Source organism: Alexandromys fortis, unplaced genomic scaffold (genome assembly GCF_014885135.2).
Source record: "Alexandromys fortis isolate MF-2015 unplaced genomic scaffold, M_Fortis_MF-2015_v1.1 scaffold_86, whole genome shotgun sequence".
NCBI classification, from domain to species: domain Eukaryota; kingdom Metazoa; phylum Chordata; class Mammalia; order Rodentia; family Cricetidae; genus Alexandromys; species Alexandromys fortis.
Genome location: NW_026067965.1, coordinates 1967426 through 1989857, shown reverse-complemented (window position 1 = coordinate 1989857; position 22432 = coordinate 1967426). Strand labels below are relative to the sequence as shown.

At 47.9% G+C, this 22432-nt stretch overlaps 1 long non-coding RNA gene across 7 annotated transcripts; it reads left to right on the top strand.

The window, feature by feature from the left end:
* The first annotated feature begins 369 nt into the window (after positions 1–369).
* Positions 370–21618, top strand: LOC126508660 (uncharacterized). Of its 7 annotated transcripts, none has more exons than XR_007593918.1 (7): positions 370–514; positions 1289–1452; positions 8248–8490; positions 8911–9050; positions 11369–11515; positions 13659–13858; positions 15147–17139. It is a non-coding gene; the product is annotated as an uncharacterized lncRNA (long non-coding RNA). The 7 variants fall into 7 exon arrangements; XR_007593919.1 differs by lacking the exon at positions 370–514 and adding an exon at positions 21392–21618 and having other exon boundaries at positions 1062–1452; positions 15147–17059; XR_007593916.1 differs by lacking the exon at positions 370–514 and having other exon boundaries at positions 1062–1452; positions 15147–15726; positions 16277–17139.
* The last annotated feature ends 814 nt before the right edge of the window (positions 21619–22432 follow it).

The window sequence follows — 22432 nt, the reverse complement described above, 5'->3', positions numbered from 1 at the left end:
ATGTCTCCTGGGCTCACCCAGCCCTGTCCTTTGTGCCTTTCCTCTGTGTGAATATCCTGTCCCTACACAGCCCCCTCCTGGGATGACATCTCTCTTTGTCTATTTTCCCCAGTGGGCTGGGAGTGTCCCGAGGGCATAGATTCTGTCTGAGTCATAATGTTCTCTTCACCACCTGGGTGCTGCATGGCAGGTATCAGTGGTTTTTTTTTTTTTTTATTAATGACCAAGGAATGTGAATGGCACCTGTGCTGAGGGAATGAGCGCCAGGAGGAGCCTGCACTCAGCAGAGAGCAAACCACCCCCTCAGGAGCCCTCTTCCCTTTGGCCATCCTTGGGACACTCTGTCCGAGGCAGAGCAAGATCCTTCACGCTTGCATCACTGTGCTCCATCCTGGCCCTGGCCTGTGGTTGCAGCCCTCAGTCTCAGAGGGTGAATCCCCAATCCAAAGATGTCCTAGACAGGGTCTCACAGAGTTGCAGCCCACCTTCCCCCACATCCTGATCCAGGTCCAAGGTAAGGAAATGAGCCAGTTTGACCAGAGCTATCTACTGCTGCCTGCCCCTCCCTCTGCCTGGCTTCCTGCTGCAAGGCAGTGAGTGCCTCTAGTCCAAATCCCCTTCCTAAGGACAGCCAGCCCGACTTGCTTGAGTTCCCCTTCATCGCTCTATCCAAGATGAAGGAATCATTCAAGTGAATTTGGTCTTAGAATGGAATATTCTTATAGATAGACATCTGGGAGTGGGGTCTGGTACCTTGGTACCCACAGGGACGGGTGCATAGGGAAAGCTGAACCAGGGGCTGCCTGTTTGTGTGGGAATGGGGCTCCCAGACCTGAGAGATTCTTATCTCTCTAAGAATCTGGAGATGTCTCCTGGGCCCTGCCCTCCTCGGAAGAACCAGTGGTCTGTGGACTTGGTTCATCCTGAGACTAGGTATGGCATCCCAGCTGAGCCTGGGGCAGGTCGGCTCGCCCCAGCCCTGTCAGCATGAGGTCATCTTGCCACTAGGAATTTCCTGTCCCTTAAACACTAACTGAAGACATCCCCGCCCTTTCCCCAGTCCTTGGGTTTTGGGACTCACCAAATACCTCAGGCAGTCATTGCCAGGCAGTGCCAGACCCTGCCCTTCGGGACCGCCACCGCAGACAGCACAGAGAGTCACCACCTTCTGCAGCGAGGGCGGCTGTCTCTCTGCAAGCTTACGTGGTGGCAGCATTGTCTGCAGCAGACAAGCCTGCTTTTCTGAAGAGTGGTCCCTAAACATTCCATCTCGCTCCCTCTCTTTCAGTGTTTGACGGAATTGTTGCTGAAACTGAGACCTGAAGGTCTGGTCAGAAGGCGTCCCTGGGCCACCCACCGGAGTGCACAGCCTCTTATAAGAGAAAATGCTTCACAGAGCAAAACCGACCATATTTGAAGATACAGTTAGCAGGTGACTCCTAGCTCAAGAATGTGAGTATTCGCCACAAAATGAGTGTCTCCATAGTGGGGAGGGATGAGCAGAACCCCTATGCCAGGGGATCTGCTGGGAGAGGAGCTGGGGCGGACGATGTACTGTGGGCGTTCGCTGCTCAGTAACCATGTCCTTTGCACACCAGGGAAACAATCAACTTTTGTACCCTGCCACGGGTGGGAGAGACCTCTGATGCGAGTCACCCTAGTGGCCCTGCTCTCCTCTTTCTGGAGGGCCCTCTTTAGCGGTTGTAGGGGATGATGATAGAGGACCAGAGGGAAGGGATATGAAGGTGTCAGGAGCAATATGCTCTGATTGGTCAGGACCCTGTAATGTGTCCATAGTAAGGCTACATGCAGGTATGAAGAACATCCTTGGGGTTGGGAGCTACGGTCCTGATCCAGAAGAGATCCAAGTAAGTATCAGAGTGTAACAAGAATAGGACATGCAGGGGGACATTTCAGATGAGGGTTCATGGAGTTTGGACATATGGGCCCCACTTAGGGGGACTGCTAATGGGAACTCCAGGAGATGGTGTCCTGGGGCCTGCATTCTATCTGGTCGGTCCCTGTGGTCACAGTGTCACTGCCACGGTGGGGGATGAGCCCTCAAGTGGCTTGGCTGTAGCAGACCCAAGGGAGGGGGAGGGGGGGCTAAGGAAAATGAGCCCCCTGTGTGGCTGGTCTCTCTACCCAGAAATAGCATAGTGAGATTGTGGGAAGCCAGGAAGAGAGGCTGGGCAAGTAGTCATGAGCCACTGAGGCAGGGGCAGTAGCTGATAGGGTATCCTGAGATGTGTGGGAGATGTTGTCTGCCAACAATCATCTGACCAATCACTGTATTCAACGTAAAGGTTGCTTAGATCCGTTAGCTATGAGGTCTTCAAGCAGCCACTAACAGCTCTGTGGAGAGGGACGTGATGACTTCCTTGGGACAAATTCTAGGAAGAAAACGACTGGTCAAATGGTGACATTTTGAAAGATTTTGATAAACACAGGTAAATTGTACAAATCACATTCCCACACATGAGATGTGGCCGGTTCCATCTCCCCACACCCATGCCAGGTTTGCTATTCTCGGAGTATTTAATTAATTTTTAGCAAGATTTAAATTTCTATCTCTTGATTGTTCACAAGACTGAGCTGAACATCTTTTCATTTTACATAAATTTCTTCTGCGCAGCCTTTGTGTCCTTCACTGAACACTTGCTCCTTGCTTTTCTGAAATTCTTTTCTTTTCTATTCATTTATTTATCTATTTATTTATTTTGGTTTTTCGAGACAGGATTTCTCTGTAGCTTTGGAGCCTGTCCTGGAACTAGCTCTTGTAGCCCAGGCTGGCCTCGAACTCACAGAGCTCCGCCTGCCTCTGCCTCCCCAGTGCTAGGATTAAAGGCGTGCGCCACCACCGCCCGGCCTCTTTTTAAAATTTTGATTGATTCTTTGTGGGTTTCACATTATGGATTCTGATCCCACTTATCTCTTTTTCCCCTCCCACCCATTCTCTGCCCTTGCAGCCTCCCCCTAAAACAAAACCAAATTTAAGAGAAAAAACCAAATCCAAACAAAACAAAGAACCAAAACAATTTTTTTTTAAAAAAAAAAGGGAAGAATCTTGTCATGGAAGCTGTAGTTCTCTATGCATTACTAGGAACCCCTGCTTACTCTGCTGTGAAGATTTTAACCTTGTTTGTCTTTTGACTTTGAATATATATTACCTTTTGAAATTTTAAATTTTTTGTAGTCGAAGTTGTGTGAGTTACAACATGAAAGATTTCCCCCATAAGGACATAATTTTCTATTTCATCTCAACCCATTCCCCAGTATCTTTGTGGTAAAATACACAGAGCACAAAATTTACCATTCTCACCGTTTATGTGTACAGTGGGTGATTCTAAATAGAATGTATTTATCTATACCGTGTGTAAATGTGTAGGTTTAAGTGTGTGCACTTGTTTCACTTTGCCGCTCAGGCTGGCCTCAGATTCATGGTCCTGTTGCTTCAGCCTCCCAGGTGCTGGATTACAGTGTGAGTCACCATTCCCAGCTTTTGGGTGATATTTAAACACATTTATAATGTCACACAACCATAAACATCATTTGTCTTGACATGTCTTCTTTCAGTAGGACTGGAACACTGTAACTTTCAACAGTAACTTCTGCCCTTCACTCCCCTGGCCCTATGGTTCTGACTGTTAAGTCATTTCAGGAAAGTGGACTCTTCTGTTAGTAAAATTTTGTGGTTGTCTCCTTTTGCGTAGCATCATCTTTTAAAAATACATATTCCCTGTGAACTTCTGTAATTTCCTCATTTAAATTTAAACCCTTAATTCTTACATTTCTCTTGCAGCCTTAATGAAGTATCCAATTAAAATTTTCAACAGTCTGTTCAGTTTTATCATCACTATTATCACCAGCATCATCATCACCACCACCACCATCATCATCAACTTCACCATCATCATCACCATCACCACCATCCTCATCATTTTAAGACAGGGTTTCAATATGTAGCCTTGGCTAGCCTGGAACTCACTAGGTACACCAGGTTGGGACCCATAGAGACCCACCTGCCTCTGCCACCAGAACTCTGGCATTAAAGGTGTGCAATACCACCCTGGGCTTTTCAGCATTGTTGACTAACTAACCCTTTCCTCACAGATTTAAATTGGACTCTTTGGATTAATATTTTGCTGGTTTTCCTAACCATTTTCGTTTGCTCATTAGTAAATGCTTATGTATATCCTTTGTCTAGGGCACCCATCTCTCGCTGACTGGAAAGCACTTTTTTTACGTTGAAGCTAGAAATCCTTTTTTTTGTTGTTGTTGTTGTTAATTTTGCTGTAAGTGTCTTCTCCCAGTTCCCTCTCTCAGAATGTACTTCCATGGGTTTTTTTTTTTCCTGGCACACTGAAGTTTTAAACTTCCTCTAGTCACTTTGCCTTATGGTTTCTGAATTGGTCGTTACGCTCAGTGTCCTCCCCGATGCTAAGGTTATGGGCATTGCCATCTACTGTTGGCTTCACTTTCTCTCACCCTCAACTTTAATGAATACATAATTTACATTGGTGAGTCTAAACTAGCAAAACTCATTTTATTTTTCCCTGTAAGAGCCGTGCAATAGCCTCATTCTCGTGTACTGAAGAATAATTAGGTTCTTGTTTGAAGTGTTACCTTCGCTGTAGCCTAAATTTGTTGCATGGACCGGGTCTAAGTTTTCTGCCAGGATCCTGCTTAGTTTTTATTCTGAGAGTGCTTCCTTGCAAACTCCAGTCATGGAAGAACCCAGGTCCTCACCCCACCCCTTCTCTTGGGCTGATGACAGTTGCTGGAGGAATTCAACTCTGCCAGTTGGTGCTCTTCCAGACCCATGGTCCGCTTCAGCTGGACCTTCCACTTGGCCCTGCAGCTCTTGTTTTGTAATCGTGATCTCAATCTTCTCTCCCGTCACCTGCAGATAACTCACTGTGTACTTGAAGCAAAAATAGAAATTCTATTGGAAAATTCTATTGGAACGTTCTCAACTTTACTCTCCTATCAGCCGTCTCTTACCAAAGAGCCTCTTACTGGAGGCTGAGTGCTTGCCGGGGCCAGGCACTGCTTAGATCGCTTTGCATGTGGTTCATCCTCACAATACCCCTGCGTAGTGGACCCTAATTTTATCCTCAGATAACAGGCAATCTGCCCGAAAGTCCCAGAAGTCCCAGAGCATTAAAGCCTGACCCCTGATGGTTCCTTCAGACCCCAGGTTGCTGAGCACATCTCAGCGTTCTCCTTTAAAAAATGTCTTGTTTTAATTTTCTCTAGTGCGGTAGGAAAATCATCCATTTCTCCACTGAGTTAACCGTTCTGCAGATAATGGGGCCTCTTCTAGGTGTTAGAATTGTTTCAGGGCATAGAAGGCAGCAAAATCAGACCTGGCCTCCAAGTCTCTTGGTGCCAATAGAATTTAATCAAAGAGTCACACAGAAACACGTGCCACGCCAGAGGACCTTAAAGATTAGCTGTGAAGGTGTTGGTGAGAGCATGTGGGTGGGAGCTGGGGCTAGATTTTGGAATTCGACTGGCCACGAAGCATCCAAAGTCATTCTGCCTGGCGCTGAAGCCGTGAGCACACGACTGGCCTTGCAAAGGGACGCTAAGGCACTTATGGGACTTTTCCCTGAAGAATGGAAGCAGACCTCTTCATTCCAGATAGGGCCCTAAGGACCAGAGACTTGATTCTGCGCACCTCTAGCGGGGAACTCATGAGGTCATTGAGTCACTCACAGGAGCGTGGGTGACGCAAAGGCCTGCCCCAGTGTGAGTGACAGGTCACAAAAGCTGCATCCCTGCAGCTCTGCAGGTGGCTCCACTGCAGTCTCCCCTCGCCCCCAATCAGCAGTGATTAACTGCTTAGTAGCTGTGGGGAGGAGCCTTGGGAATCTTAGTCGCTGACACGAGCTCCCTAACCTTTAACTTCCCTAGCTTCCCCAATTTTAGGAGCATCCCTCTCTCCAGGAGGTAATCGAGATGCTTGGTGCCTCATTGTTGACAAAACCTAGGATCATCAGGGAGAAGGGCCATAGTGTATGTTATGGGGGGGGGGTGTTATCTCGATTGCTTTAATTGATGTGATGTAACCCCACCCTCACAGAAGATCCTCAGCTGTTTTGTGGGGACCCTGAGCTGAGCACTCATTCACCCCTTCTTCTGCTACTGCAGTGTGACCAGTTGCATCTGGCTCCAATTGCCTTGACTTCCCTGTCATTCATTATGGGCGGTAACTCGCAGGACAGGGAAGAGATGAACACAGGTTTGTTTCAATTCTGAGGAACTAGCTATGTGACAGCTTGTCTGCAGGTCCCGAAGTTCTTTCGGTTCACCTGGCCCAGCTGCAGAGAGCGGGGAGGTACCATCAGATGCAGCCAGGCCCTGGGCACAGCAGCTGCCAGTCTGAACCCAACAACTGGTCTCCCACAAAAGGAGATCAGAACACAGCCACTGAACAGTGTGACAGCAAGAGAGGAAACCTTTGCCAGAGTTACCGGGTAGAGATATGGGTGGCATTGGTCATGGATTAGGGATCACACAGAAACCTGAGTGGGGACTGCTTCCCATCACTGTCCCCGGGCCTCTTCACAACTCTCTGCATCGATGGGAGAGACTAAGAAGGGGATTGACGATGACTGCTTGGCGTCAAGGGCCACACAGTGCTTTGTGCCGGTCCACCAGGGAAGGGCACAGATAGAGCGGCAGGAGTGGCCGGCAGTAGGCGATCTTTCTGTGCACAGAGCACCACACTGTGCCGTTATATTCTGGATAGCTCTGTTTGCAGAGCAGAAACTGAAGATGGAGCTGAGGCTGGGGCGTAGCTGGAAGTGCTCTCTGAGAAGGACCAGCCCTGTGCAGTCCTTGCTGCTGTCGATGATAAAATATCCGACAAGCAGCTCCAGGGAGGAAGGTTTATTTTGGCTCCTGGTCTGAAGGTGCCGTTCATCATGGTGAGCTGCCATGGTTTGAGAGTAGTGTCAAAGTAGAACACAAGACCTGTTCACTCCCATCTCTATGAAAGCAGGAAACGGGGCCAGGCTATAAACCACAAAGCCCACCTCTTCCGAGTCACCCGCTTCCTCCAAGTGGACCCCACCTTCCAAAGCTTTCACAGGTTTCCAGAGAGACCAATTGTCCAGTCATGGAAGGCATTTGGGGGCTAGCACAAAGGCATCTGGGTCTTGCATAAATGTTGCGACACCCACCAACCCACGGCTGCAAGAAGGAAGGGACTCTGGGGACTATAGACAGGGCCTGTGACCGTGTCACACAGGGTGGTTGAGAGCCTCTCCTGAAGCAGCTGTCTAATGGAGGCTTTTCGTATCTCTGTCTTGCTGCAAGCACTTCCACCTCAGAACTTTCTGGAAGAGTCTGGGAGCCCCATGTTAGCTCCAGTTTGCAAGTGCAGACCAGGGAGGCACAGAGCCGGCTGAAGTTATCTGGATGCCTCCCCTGCTGTGACTGCAGAGGCCTCTGATAACCCCAGGATTCTCAAGGACCCCTGGAATTCTTTCTTGTCAGGGAAGCACACCCCTCCGTGCTCTGGAGGACCTGTGGGCCCGATGTTTCTGGAGCCGTACCAAGCACACTCAGGTTCAAATTCAGGTTCAACATGCAGCTCCTTCTCGCAGCCAAAGAAGATAAAAGAACCAAGGCCGGAGAAACATCCAAGTGGGCAGTCATGTCTTGGCTTATCTTTATTTATTTTAAAAAAGACTTATCTTGGATCCTGGAGCTTAAATGTTTTAAGTCTGCTGTGAGGCTCTGGCACGGACTGTGGTGTGGAAGATACACGTGGTGGGTAGGCTGTGGTACCAGGGTGGGAAGTCATCTTACGTGACTGTGGACCTCCTGAGACACTCCCCCCCATTGTTAGGAGCTGGGGTGCCGTGTGACAGGAAGGCTGTTGCTAAAAAGGCCAAACTTACAGCAAATGGAACATTGTTGTGAGAGTGTCAAAGGCTGGGAAAATAAACTTGTTCAAAGATTAGGTAGCCCAGGCTAACACAATCATGCCTCTGCTTCCTTCTGTCTGTGCCCCAGGCACAGTCCTTTAAGTGATGTATGTATTTGGGGGAGGGATTCCTGGTGCCCATGGGGTCTGACTATCATTTCAACTTCCTAATTTAGAGTTAAATTCATAATGTGTTTGCTCAATAATCATCTTTATCCATTGTGTTTATTTTGCAAAAAGAGTGGGGGTGGTGGTTTGGAGGTGTGTGGTGGCCCAGAGAGCAACTGGCTCCTCTTTCCCTTTTCCAGGAAAGGGACTCTGTCTGTTTAATCTCTGCTCAGGGTCAAGAAATAGAAAGCCCAACTCAGAAGACCTCAGATAATAAAGAGATTTACGAACTCTTAGGTCCTGAAGAGCAGAAGGAGCCGGGTGGGCTGTGCTGCTGCTTTGCTGGCTTGTGTGAGCAAGTGATGAACAGCGTTCTTAATCTCTCTGCTCTGACTCCATCCTCTCTGGAAACACCACCGCAAGCCAACCTGCTCTCTCCCACGGTAACAAAACGGTCGCCTTCATGTATGCATGCCAGGCCCTCCAAAGGATGGGTGAGATCTCTTCCAAGAGTCCTGGCAGAGTGGCGGGAAAGCGTTTGCATTTTCCAGAAGTCCTCTCCCTTTGTGTCCCAGATAATGAATTGGGTTACAGCAGAAGTGTTACGAGGGGACTGGGTCAGTCAACCAGCCCGGCTGTCCTGGTTGTCTTAGGATTCCAGATCCCAAGGCTGCTACACCGATGAGAGTGGGAGTGGAGGCATCACCAGACCCTCCCCGGCACACAGGGCAGGTGGTCACTCAGCTTGCAGTCTTTAGGATGGATGGGAAGGCCGTCGGGGAAAAGCACGGTGCTGGAGGGTGGCTGTGTGTGTCTGTGTGTGGCACAGAAGCTGCCTGAGTTGAGTCTGTTCTCATCTCCAGTGCCTCATGGAGCAAGCACAGCTATTCCTACTGAGCAAAGGAGGACGAGAGAACGGCTTTTCAGAGATCACGGAGGAGTTGGCTGTTCTTCCCTCTTTGCCTTCTACGGGGTTCGCATCAAAAAGACCACACTCTCCAAGGTCAGGGGCTGCAACAAGGAGAGGGATAAAACCCAAGGGGAAAGGAGAAGACCTTTAGGATATTTGGCTTGGGATATTTGTGGTTCCAGCCTGGCTGTCCCTTTTGCACATGACATGCCTTGGGCATAGTAATGAGTGACAGTTAATTTGACGGCCAACTCGACACAGCCTGGGGAAGAGAATCTCAGTGAGGGATTGTGCAGGTCAGGTGGGCGTGTCTCTGGGGGGGATTGTCCTGACTGCTTCAGCCCCAGCCCCATTCCCTGATTCAGAGCCCTGGAGTGCATAAGGGTAGAGACAACTAGCTGAGCTCTAAGGAGCAGACTCTCACTGTCTGCTGCTGACTGTGGCTGTGATGTAAAAAGCTGCTTCAGGCTCCTGCCACCGTCACTTAGCCACAGTGATGCACTATAATCTGGAACCGTAAGCTAAAGGAACCCCCTTCTCCTTAAGGGGCTTTGGGTCATCGATTCTTTATCAGGGCAACAGAAGCTAATCCAGGGCACTATGCTTGGGAGGAGGCTTTCCCCTGACCGCTACTTTAGCACCTATGGGACTCAGATGGACTTAGAGATTACACATTACCTGCTGAGGGGCTGGTCTTCCCTGGCTTGTCATATGTCTTGTGAGGAAAAGTCTTTGAGACATCGTAAGTACTTGACAGGATTGCCTGCCGCAGTGTGTACCTTACCCCGTGGACCAATCAAAGAGTGAAATTCAGCCACCTGAAAACAAGGACCAGTTGCACTGGGGGAAGTGGCTCCACGGAAGAGCATTTGCCTAGTGTATTTGAAACCCTGGGTTTAATCAAAAGCACCACCGGGCAGGGGTGGGGGAGAGATGAAAATTACGACAGACACAAACTGGTGCGCCAGTCTCTACTCCTTCTGCTCTCTTCACGGTGATTGCATAAGGAGAAACAGCCTGATTTGGTAACCATGGTAACTGCTGAGCAGTAAACCCCTCTAAGAAGGGCCTCATTGTTTACGACCTTGAGTCCCACCTGTAGTAGAGGTTCAGGGATTGTGAAAGGGATGGAGAACCAAAGGAAAGGAGAAAGCAGGGGTCTCTAATCCCGTTTACTTGAGGAGTTACTTCTAGTTTGTCATTGAATATGATTTTGGCTTCTAAGGTGGGCGCTCTTAGCGCAGGTTGTGATGGCGCACACATATCCTGGCTCTTGAAAAGTCAAGACAGGAGGATTTTGAGCATGGGGTTAGACTGGGCTATTTATCCAGATTCTGTCTCAAAAAAAAAAAAAAAAATCAAGGGCTGAAAAAAAAAAAAAAACCCCGCTCAGTCTTTAATGCACTCCTCACAAAAACAGCAAACACAAGGACCTGCATTCTGCCCTTAATGCTCAGCAGAAAAGCCAGGTAAGATGGAGTTCGTGTATAATCCCAGCACTGGATGAGAAGAGACATGCCTGTCTAGCCGGGTCTGAGAATCTCAGGCCAGAGAAACACCCTGCTTCAAAAACCAAGCAGCTGGCTCTTGAAGGAAGACACACAGGGTTGACTTTTGACCTCCACATGGACAAATGCCCCCCCCCAGCCCCATAGATCTCTCCCCAGAACAACAACAACAAAACAACCACAAAAGTTGGAAGCTCTTTAAATTGTTAATCAATATTGAGTTAGCGTTTTTAAGTGCAATCGGTTGATCTAGTGGAGATCAGTAGAGTAAAGGCAGAGCAGCCGGCTCCCGGCTCCTGCTTTTCTATTAAATACCCACGAAGACTTGCAAACAGAAAAATAATCGGTGCCAGCTATAGGCACAGGACGGGAAGGGAGCGTGTCAGAGCCTGGGATGGGAGGACTGGTTTTAAGCACAGCTCTGATGGGCTGGATTAGGAGCTAATTCCTCTGGGCTTCTCGGTGTAAGACAACACTGAATAAGTGAGAAGCAGGCTTGGCATCCCTGTTGACCCCACCCTCGGCTTTGCAGCAGGACGGACTGACCAAGCTTTCTTGGCAGTGCCTGGTTTCAGCTTCTCAGTGCACCCCAGCCATCCCTGTCAGAGATCACTGAGGTGGTGGGAAGACAGCCCTGTGCTACGGGCCCTTGCCAGATACAGGAGACAGCTTGCAAGTGTCTCTCTGTGCAGCTTCCCCAAGGCGCCATGAACAGGCTGGATTTAACCCCAGAAGCTGTTCTGCTTTTCTATAGCTGGTTTTAAACAATATTACATTTGTAGGGGCAGAGGGCAGCTTATCCCCAGCCATGCTGATGGAGCCTCTGTATACTGCTGGGGGGAGGGGATAGGGCTGTCTAGGAGCCAGTGTAGGAAACACCCCCTCCATCTCCTTGCTCTGCAGCTCCTTCTCCCTGGGCCCAAGAAGGTTCCCCTGTGAACCTGCCACTCCACCTGGTAGACTGTTTACTAAAGGAGGCCATGCCAGGAAACACACTGGACACGTGACTGAAGACTCATGGTGGAAGACTTCCTCTGAAATACATCTACTGTAGGTTTTTTGCACTCATGGTCACTCAACAAACAGGTGATCTGATGAGTGACCAATACAAACAGTTCCAAAGAGTCTTCATTGAACGACTTTTAAAGGGAAAACAGTCATTTTCTCCGGGTGGGTGGTGTGGGGCAGCCCTGGGTGGTGGTGGGGAGCACTAGGTGGTGGTGGTGGGAGCACTGTGTAGTGGGGGAGGACTAGGTGATGGTGGGGAATACTGGGTGGTGTGGGGAGCACTGGGTGGTGGTGGGGCACCACTGGGGGGGTGGGAAGTACTGGGTGGTGGTGGGAGTACTAGGTAGTGGGGGAGCACTGGGTGATGGTGGGGAGCACTGGGTGATGGTGGGGAGCACAGGGTGGTAGTTGTGGGGAGCACTGGGTGATGGTGGGAGCACTGGGTGATGGTGGGGAGCACTGGGTGATGGGAGGGAGCACTGGGTGTTAGAGGGAGCAACAGGTGGTGGGGGGGAGAACTATGAAATAGGTAAAGAATGCTATGCTTGAGAACGTCTTATCTTCTAACCGACAGCTGACTTCCTCATCGGTGCTTGAGGATGGGGGCCCTGATCAGTGAGTGGGGTCTTAGAGGCTGCGTTCTAGCAGCTTCTCACAGGGCACTTTGAAACGTGCACTGTGGGACGTCAGGACTTAGTCGGTCTAGAAGGAACTCCATGAAGTAAATTGCATTTCTGTCCCTGTCTCAGCACCAAGATGGACAGCTGACATCCCATGAGATGCATACAGAAAATATAAGGGTTGGGCCAGGGAGGAAGTCAATATTTCATACATTAACAGTTAAAGAGACTGGCTTTCCTGCTGGCCCCACTGATCTCTGTCTGAGAGTATGTAACTACGTGTGTGTGTGTGTGTGTGTGTGTGTGTGTAACATGTATATTTTGATTTAAATACAAAGGGCATGGTGTTGGGGGCAGACTTGCTATTCAGAAACAAAAGCTTTTCATCATGAATTGATTAAAGGTAAGCCCTGATCTTAACCTAGATCCATCTAAACCGAGCAGCTGGAGAAATCCCAGTTTAGGAAATGATTGCCAAATGTTGCAGAGCCTCCTTGACCGTGGTGGTTCTCCAATTTAGTCGGAATTCCTCTGCGCTCGGGACAGATGGATGTTTGGGGAAATTGCTTTGCTTCACTGAACACCGAGGACCCTGGGACTCCTACATGATTATTACCTAAACCGCTGCTAATGAACACTTCCAAATTATGAGTCATCCCTCGCGCTGACGCTTCACAACCTCTGCTTAGCTGTACCCAGGCAGACCACTCCTTTGTCATCTGACTTGCAGACGGGTGCCTGATCTCCTTTGATATACTGTACATGACATGCTAACAAACCCTTCTCTTTAATCAAAAGCACCAGACATGTGCCACCGTCAGAAGTCGGGCGGGGCAAGTCCGGGGCAGATGTGTTCTTGCAGGTCAGATGGAATGAGTGGATTTGGAGCGTAGACTTGGCATACTCTTGAAAAATCAACCCCAGGATCTAAGTTTAAAATAAAAACCTCGTATTTTTCCACATGGCAGAGACTTCGTAGCCAGCAGCTTTTAGGAAAGAAAACAAAACGTCCTGAGATAACTTTTCACAGATCCACATAGGAGTACCGTCTTCATGGGCAGAGATTCTTGAGCTAGGGAGTCTCATCCTCCAAGGGCCAGCGAGAGGGCTCAGAGGGTAAAGGGACTTGTTGCCAAGCCTGACCATCTGAGTTCAACTCCTGGGACCCAAATGGTAAAAAGAGTCAGCTCCTGCAAGTTGTTACCTGACCTCTATATGCGCTGTGGGACATGTATGCATTCTCTCTCCCTTCCCTCCTCTACACATACAATCTCTCTCTCTCTCTCTCTCTCTCTCTCTCTCTCTCTCTCTCTCTCTCTCTCCCTCCTTCCCTCCTTCCTTTCTTTCTCTCCTTCCTTCCCTCCCCTCTTTCTCTATCATCTATCAATCAATCTACATCTATCTATCTATCTATCTATCTATCTATCTATATATCAGTATCTATAATACTCAGCATCCTTGCAGGTAAAGACAGATATACAAGTGACCTCCACATAATTTTCAGCTGGATTGCTGGCTGCCCGGCCACGGTGGATGGGAAATCAGCCCCTCTTCTTTTCTTACAGCTCTGCAGGACCTGTTTTCTTTCGAGAGGGGAGAGGCCTCAGACAGGGCCTGGCATGATGGGTGAGCTCAAAAGATTCTGGGAAGAGCCACACATGCTGGACAACCAGGAAGGGCCCTTGGAAGCCCCAGCTACCTGAGCTATCTGACCCACCCACCCATTTCTTCCTCCCGAATCTGCTGGCTCAGGAAGGGCAGCGAGGTGACTGTCTGGTCCATTGCCCTCCTAGACCTGCTTGCTCCAGGGCCTCTAGTGCTGCTTTCTGTCCCTTCCAGATCGCCTCACCTCCATCCAAGCTTTTCCTGCCCCACCCGCCCTGGCAGATGACACCTGACTCCTCCCAGCCTTTGCCTTGCCTGTCAATGCCAGTTCCAGGAAGGAAGCGATCAATTAACCTCTTCTAGGGTTTCTGTTCCTTGCCCACAAAACTGGATCCGCATCTTAATTTTTTTCTCTAGGGGGAAAAAAAAAGAGTAAGAAATGCTATATCCTATTTATATAGACTTGAATCCTAGCTCTGCTCCTTTCTGTCCAGGGACTTGAAAAAGCTAGTTTCTCTCTCTGGACCTCACTGGTAGCCTTGCTATTTAATGTATATTAAGCTTACACTGTGGACCATACACTATGCTATCCCAGGGTGTTGTCGCAATGAATAAGACACCATATCCTCTGCTGGGAGATTTATAATCTAGGAGGGGAGGTAGAAATACCAGTGTGAGTGGAAGGCAAGGGTCGGGCAAGTAAAGAATACAAGGAGGCACACCAGAGGAGAGCCGTCAGGTCCATCTTCCTAAAAGAGGTGATGTCTGTGAGAACGAGGGACCAGAAAGTGTGGGCTGGATGAAGGGTGGGGTGCAGCTGACAGAGACCACGGGCAGTCCAGAGACCTACACACTGATGTTCGTGGCTACAGCTTGGAATTAAGGGAAGAATGTAAGAGATTGGTGTGAGATTCCTCTCTGTATGCTGTGAGTACCATTGATTAATAAAGAAACTGTCTTAGGCCTGTGCAAGGCAGAACTTAGGTAGGCAGGGAAAACTAAACTGAATGCTGGGAGAAAGAAGGCAGAGTGAGAAAGAAGCCATGGAGCCACCACCAGAGAAAGATATGCCAGAACCTTGCCTGTAGGCCACGAGCCTCATGGTAAAATATAAAATAATAGAAATGGTTTAATTTAATATGTAAGAGCTTGCTAGGAATATGCTATAGTGATGGGTCAAGCAGCAATTTAATTAATACAGTTTCTGTTTGGTTATTTCAGGAGTCTGGGCAGCTAGGAAATGAATAAGCAGCTTCCCACTGCAAGAGATGAGTAAGGGATGGGGGTGAAGTGAAGTTTGGGGGCAAAAGAAACCAGACCAAAACGCTCTTAAGCTCTGACATAGGAATTTAGGACCTGAAGATCCTGAAGGAAATGACAGGTCTAGACCATCCCTCTGTCCCCTGTCTCATCCATTTCCTTAGTGGGTCCTGTTGCTTCATTTCCAGGCCATATCCAGAAGTCTCTCTCTTCCCCAAATCTACTGCCATCAACCTCAGTTGGAATCCAAATAAGCCAAACCCTGGTTTGTTCGACCACAGAAGAGATGGCCCTGACCTGAACTAAAGCCACAGGCAAGAGTAGAGAGAAGACAGGCCCAACTGAACCAAGAAGACAGAGTCTTCCCACCCGGAGCTGGGCACTTCAGACTCAGAGCAGAGTGACCACACTGTCCCTACTCTCAGAGAAAAGTCATCTTCTGGTGGGAAGAAAAGGAACCAGTAACTCTGAATCTGTATCAGGAACTACGAGGCCAGAAAGAGATCCCAGTGAAGTCCCCAGGGAAGAGGAGAGTAGAGCTGAACCCTAAGAATGGATGCCAGGCAACTTTGCTTAAAGGGGAAGTGGTATCCATCTGGGAAGGAGAGACCAGAGGGAAGGGTGGGTGGTGCATGAGGAACCCAGAGGAGTGGAGATCCCGTGGAGGAATGCGAAGGGCTTTCTGAGGCAGGGATGGGCTGGAGAGGAGGAACAAGAAGACGGTCCGGTTCTGTGGGTCAGCTTGAAGAAACAGCAAGAGATCCAAAGGTGTGTTAAAGCATGCGGCAGGGCAGAGATGGGTGTGCGTTTTGACAGGTGTATGTTGCGTCTGTGTGGGGGCTAATTTTCTTCGAGGGATGATGGTAAACTAAAGTCACCAGAAACAGAGAACAGTCTAGTAGGTAAGGTTGGGACCCACAGCGCTTGCCATGAAGTTATGGTAGGAATTATGGCAGAAGAAGTAGAAATAGAGAGACAGTCAACTAGAGGGAGGATCTTTGTTATGGGCAAATTAGCTGCTGGCATTCTCTCTCTCTCTCTCTATCTCTCTCTCCTTCTCTCTGGCACTGGGATTGAACCTAAGACCTTACACATTCGTAGGCAAGCAGTCTACAACTGAAATTTACTCCCAATCCCTTTTAAATGTTTTGATTTTTGATATGGGTCTGGCTAAGATGGCTAAGATGACCTTGAACTGGTTCTGTAGCCCAGGCAGGTCTTGAACTTGTGATCCTCTTGTTTCATTCTTTCCGGTAGCTGCCATACAGGCTTGGAACACCAGACCTGACTTTAGTCTTTTTTTATTTTTAATTTCTAGGTAAAGTTGAGTGGCCCAACAATTTCCACCCAAGCATTTCCAGATCTCAAAATGACCATTGGCCGGTAAGGGTAAAATACAACGTGGACCTCCAAGTACTTCCAGCACAGAACACTTGTCTGGAACTGAGAAGCATCCTCATGATTTAAGAAAGAAAGCCCAAGCTGAATGTGCTTGTAATCCCAGCATTTGGAAGGCTGGGGCAGGAGGCTCACGACTACAAGGCTAGTCTGGACTACATAGCAAGGTCCTGTGTCAAACTGAAACAGAAGAAACCATTCAGAATGGAAGAGGGAGGCAGAGAAGGGCATGGCCCATCCCTCCTACTGGCAACAGGGCCTCCTGCTGCTCTTTCTGTCCTAGGGAAGCTGCAGCAGCTGCAGCAGGGGCAGCCTTCTGGTTGGCGTCTCCAGATTCAAGTTACAAATAGCTGGACACAAGCATTCGGAGCTCAGCGATCTTGTCTGTACACAAGGTGACACCCGAAGCTTTGGAACGGGGTGGGGACCCAACCACACTTGTGAGAAAGCCACATACTTTTTCCAGAAGCCCACAGTCGATAGTGGGAAGTGCCTGCTGGCAGGAAGCTTTTAAGTTCCCCGGACCATTAGACACAGCAGACGTGACCTGAGCAAACATCTCTTAGAGTCAAAATATGAATGGATAATGGGATTTATGAAAGGGAGGATCAATGAGGCATTGTAATGCACAAATACAGAGGTACGCAGATGCTCCAGGAGGCAGCTGGACGTGGATTACACCTTGAGCTGGTCTTTGTAAAAGGTTTGCATGGAGGGCAAATAGATCGGTCTATGAGGCAGAGCAGTCATAAAATACCTGAAATCTTTCATACAATTCCATCTTAAACAATAGTTCTTAACCAGGTTTGGCCCCATGGGGCATCTGACAGTATAGGCATGTATGATTGTTAAAACTGGTAGGGGGAGAGAGAGAGAGAGAGAGAGAGAGAGAGAGAGAGAGAGAGAGAGAGAGAGACTGAGAGACTGGTAACATCCTCCGACCTGCAGACTCTTGCTACTCCCCATGACCACAAAGGATTATCTAGCCCAAAATGTCAATAGTGCCAGGGTTGAGGAATGCTGGCGTGAAAGAAAAAACTGCATGAAAGACAAAAATCCACAACTCTTTGAAATAGGCTGTGTAGCCTGCAGCATGAGGCTGGACCTGCTGAGGAAGGGAGAAGGAAGCTGCTCTCCTGCGGGAAGACTGCCTTCGAGACAGAGCGAGAAGAGGAGATCGGCTTGACCCACGCAGGCCGGCAGCCTTTACAGCTCAATGATGTAGCTCCTTCCAATCACACTTTTCCTTGCTAGCTGGCTCTGATAAAATCAATTTGGTCTGAGTGTCTTGACTGCACAGCAAGGGAGAGAGAAAGTGTATTAATAAAACACACTGAACAAGGCTGTCAGTCCTGGGACAGTATGCGTGTATGTGAGGGGTGCACCTGCATAGCACCCACGTGACCATCAAAGGACAACTTGTAGAATTTGTTTCTATCCTTTCACCATGTGGGTCTCAGAGACTGAACTCAGGGTGTCAGCCTTGGCAGCAAGTAGCTTTACCAATAAGTTATTTTTCTGGCTCTGCTTCATCTTTTTCTTTTGTGGTTTTTCAAGACAGAGTTTCTCTGTGTAGCCCTGGCTGTTCTGGAACTCACTCTGTAGACCAGGCTGGACTTGAATTCACAGAGATCTATCTGCTTCTCTTAAGCATTCAGGTCTTTGCCGCCACTCACAGATGGGTCTGCAAGTGCCATTATCCCTCAGTAGTGACCTGTGAGAATTGTTTGAATTTAAAGGTCTTTTTTATTATTTTAAATTAATAAATTCTTCTTATTAGTATGTGCATACATGTGGGTAGTGTGTATGTATGTGTGAGTGCTGTAGCACACGTGTGCCACGGCAAGCATGTGGAAATCATAGGAGTCAGATCTTTCCTCTACCATGTTGGACTTGGGTTGTTGGCCAGCTCCTATGGTAAGGCGTTTTTACCACAGACCCATCTCACTACTAGGTCTTGTTAGTTCTCTAGGTAACGTTTACATGCAGTAAGATGCATAGATCTTAAGTATTTGTTGCTATTTGATCAGCATATATACACATGTAGCCACCGTTATAATTGAGATACGAGATAGTTCCACCAGCCCACATATTCCTTTGCCTCCTCTCAGTAAACACCTATGAAATGGAAGCAGCCGCTGTTCTGACTACTAATACCACAGATTAATTTCACCTGTTCTTGAATTTCACGTATGTGGAATAGACGGTACATACTCCTCTGTGTCTGGCTTCTATGCAATGCAATACTTTGAGGTTTATTCATATTGTGTCCTTCATTGGCTGCAACATTAATTTCTATTGCTAGGAAGCAACCACTGTGCATATCCACTTGATTGTCTGGGACTTATTTTGAGTAAAGTTGCTATAAGTATTTGTATACAAGCCTCTTCAAGGACCAATAGTTTCGTTTTTCTTGGGCAAATATCGAGCACATGGTAGAATTACCAAACTCTCTTCAAAGTAGTTGCTTTGCCGTGTATTCCTACCAGCAATCTAGAAGAGTTCCAGCTGCTCCATATTCTTGTCAGCATCCGATACTGTAAAAATTGTATTGCTCGTATAACTACTCCAGGGGTAGATAGCACCCGAATGTGGCTTTGATTTGCACATCCCACTGAGAAATGCCAATAGCTATCTTCCCACATGGCTACCAGTCATTAGAGATCTTCTTTCATGTTTGTTACCATCTTCACGGATTTTAAAACAAAGTTATTCTTCGAGAACTTGACTTATGCAGACAGTGTATTATGTTCATATCTGCCCCCCATTTCCCTTTTCAACTCCCCCAGACCCTTTTAATAGATCTTCCTTCCAGCTTCATGTCCTCTCCCTCAAACTGTAAAATATATCCCTGTATCCTTCTAGTGATACCCACACATGGATGTAAAACCATCCATTGGAGCATGGACAGCCTGCTAGTGGCTATAACCCCATCAGAAATGAATAACTACCCCTTCTCCAGGCTCCATTAATTTCTGGTGGTTCCTCAGCTTGGGGGTGTGTGTGCCTCACGAGTCCCTCTGGCATCCGTGCTGGAACTGGGACTGTATTGCTCTTGGGAAGGTCTTGTGTGGGTAGCCTCTGCAGCTGTCAGTTCACAAGGGTGGCAGCGGCCACGCCATGACACAGTGGTCCCCAGCACTCGTCCCCATTTTCTGGCTCTTGTAGTCTTCCCACCCCCTCTCCTGTGATGCTATCTGAGTCTTGAGGGTTTGTGTCAAATGGTTTTAGTGTATTGGAACAGGGTGTTTGCCTTTTTATTGTAGGTTTGTAGAGGAGTTCTTTTTTCTGAACCCAAGCCCGACAGGTGTGCTGTAACTGTTTCCCCAGGCAATCCCTCTTCTTTCTCATTTTCTCAACCGTGTGCTCTTCGAAGAACAACGTTTTTCATTTGATGTCATCCAATTTATCAAAACATGCTTCTATATGTAGTATTTTCCACATCTTTGCTTCCTCTTCTCTTATGTTAGCAATGTTATATCCTTCGCTTTTATGTTTGGATATGTAATCCATCTCAGATTAATGTTGTGTGCGTGGACAATAGGGGTCGAGGCTTGTTTAGTCCTGTGTGTTTATCCATTTGTCCCAAACCCATTGATTGAAAGGCTTTCTTTCCTCCCATTGGCTTGTGTGAGTACCTCAGTTGGAAAAAAAAAATCAATCATCTACTTGGCTCACTTCTGAACTCTTTTCTCCTCCCTTACCTTATTTTACTGTTTTGACGCCACTACCAAATTCTCTTCATCCTTGTAAAATTTTAGCTCTACAGGACAACCTGAAACCAGGTAGTGTGTGCTTAAGTGTTTGTTGTACTTCTTTTTAAGATTGAGTTCACTCTTCTAAGTCCTTTGCGTTTTTGCTAATGTCTTCTAAGAATTCATCCGATTCTGTAACAGAACAGATTTTGGTTAGTTAATTTACTGATCAACTGATGAACTAGATCTCAACAGTTACGAGACTCCCAGAGTATGGACTTGGGGTGTGACCCTCAGCGTCCTCTCTCATGATGGTGTGTGCCTGCTAACTGTTGGATTCTGCTGCTATCAGAGCTTCAGCCGCTGGAAATCAGAGTGAATTGGGAGCAGGACATCACGTGCATTTGATAATCCTGGGAAGAGTTGGCTATTAGGCCGATCAGGAGAGGGGCGAGGGTTTCTCTCTATTTGTAGGCAGTCTAGCTCACGGCTCTCTGAGATGCTGACCCAGCATGGTGGACGACAGCAGAGGTCAAGGGGAGAAGCAGCTAGAGCTAAAATTAGAGAATGTGGGAGGGATAGATAAATTACGGAAATTGTGATTCAAGTCTAGTTATCTTAAAAGTTGATAGGAAAACGACCACCTTTGAGACACAACCCATGTAGAACTCTGCACTGAAGTGCATATGTCAGGACTGGGCACAGACTCCAAGTCTGAAAGGTACTGGACCTTCACTTCTCAAGGATGGTCTCTTTGGGGTTATTTCACTATAGCGGAGACTATCAAGAGCAATGACGTAATCCAGAAGTTGCTACCGTTTGTTGGTGTAGGACATACTGAGTAGATTTCATTTCTCACAGCGGCTTTTCGAGATAGGTAACCTCACAGATGAAGGAATCAATCGTTTGAATGATGAAGCAATCAGGACCCCATGGCTAGCTCTGACCGTGTCTCCCAGTCTCTCTGCCTAACATTGATCCAGATTCACTTTAAATCTCATGGTCTTAATGCCGCGGAGGCTTCATCATCCTCGGGGAAGCCCTGTTGATGTCTAATTCACCTTCTTGGCAACTTCTCGTCCCCATAAATCTAGAGCAAGGCCCGGGTGAGCTTCTCTGTCAGATTCTGTCTCCACTGTACCCTAATTAGCCCAATGGAGATGGAACACCATGGCCATCAGGGCTGGAAATTAGACTTGGGAAGTCCCTGGTGGTGTTTAGGCCATTATTACCCAGCCCGGGCTTGCTTCTGGGCTTTTAAGTGCATTAAAGCACTCTGCATTGACTTGACTGGTTGCTTCGTGCCGACTGACTTGTCAAATTACCTCTCATTTGTACAGCTCACCTGACGGCGTGGAACCACTTTCCTGGCATCTGGAGCTCCCGGCTCATCCTGAGGGATTTGGGGACTGGGCCTAGTGTTACGGCGGCAGGGAAGCTGAGCCCTGCCTGTATTGAATAAGTATGCAGTTGGTTCCCTTCAAGGAGCAAACATTTGTGACTTGGACTCACCCCCTTCCGTATTCCTGGTTTTAAAACTCTGATCTGGCAATTCAACAATTCACCAAGTAAAATTATGTTTCAAATGTAAAAGTAAATCAGAGAGGGGGCTGATTTATTATGGGGAAATAGGCTCTGTAGGACACGCAAAGAATCCCCACATTGGGGGGTGTCTCAGGTTCTCAGGCTAGTGATCCAAAGTTGCACAAATGTCCATGCTAATCTAATGGGACATCCTTCCCTGCAACATGAAACTCGCTGGGGGTCCTGTTTCCAGGAACAGAGAGAAGGAAGCCAAAAATCAGGAGAAACATTCAGGTAGAAGGTTCCAGAACAGTAGTCTGTACTCTGTGGGCCAAATAGATTTGCCTCAGGTTGTATTCATTGGCTAGGGCCTCTGTGGCAAGTACCACAGCTTAAACATCAGGAGCTGCATTTTCTCACAGCCTTCTTGGCTAGAAGACTGGCAGGGCAGACAGGATTGGTGTCCCCTGAGGTCTTTCTTTGTGGCATCTAGATGGCTGTTTATGTATATTTGAGACAATTGTTTTTTTTTTTTTTTCTCACAAGGACCTAGGCCATGTTGGGTTAGGGCCTCTGCTTATTGACATTGAAGTCAATTTCCTTTGTAGCCAGGAATTCTGTATATGAATTTAGGGGGCACACACTTCATGAAGAAGCGTGTTAATAACAGCCCGCTAGGCTTCTCTATCTGACTGAGGGGACCTCAGACACAGATCCCATAACAGTGAGCACTGGGGAGGGAAGCAAGAATCCACACAGAAACCATTAGTTCCCCTCCAGCATCTGTTGGGGTTGTCAACTGTGAGTAAAACTGACTGCAGTGCACTATTCTCGAAGACAGGCTCAGCTCAGTGGGG